The sequence below is a fragment of the Bison bison genome, unplaced genomic scaffold (genome assembly GCF_000754665.1).
Source record: "Bison bison bison isolate TAMUID 2011002044 unplaced genomic scaffold, Bison_UMD1.0 scf7180017864251, whole genome shotgun sequence".
NCBI classification, from domain to species: Eukaryota; Metazoa; Chordata; class Mammalia; order Artiodactyla; family Bovidae; genus Bison; species Bison bison.
The window spans coordinates 695,749-696,280 of NW_011494823.1; positions in this window are offsets into that span (position 1 = coordinate 695,749).

Sequence of the window (532 nt, forward strand, 5' to 3'; positions counted from 1 at the left end):
CCTGTGTGTGTTCCTGTGTGTGTGTGTTCCTGTGTGTGTGTATATTCCTGTATGTGTGTATGTGTTGGGGGTTGGGGCGGGCTGGGAACATCTCCCCCTACCTGGGTCCCCCTTTCACAGGGTGCCGTGGGCCACAGCGGATTAATGGTGCAGAGGCCACTCATTTCCTCTGGAGACAGGCTGCACCACACAGCCCCCCATTGTTGGCAGCCCTTATCTCGGGAAGTTCCGCTTCCCCCATCCGGAGGAGGCCATTGGGCCCCTCCTCGCACCCTCCCCATCTCACCTTTCTTTGCCTCTTGGAGGCTGAAAAGCTTGGCAGGACTGGGATCATGCAGGTTTGATATGGACCTTTTCCCAGCAACTGCTCCCTCAGAAACCTAGACTTTCCCTGAGGGCCAGGGGTCTCCATGGAGGGCAGAGCATGGCAGGGCCAGAGTCTCAGCTGGGTTTCAGAAGGGGAGTCCTGGGGGGGTTAAGGACGAGCTGAAAGGGGTGAGACTTGAGGTAGGGAAGGTGGGAGGCACTGGAG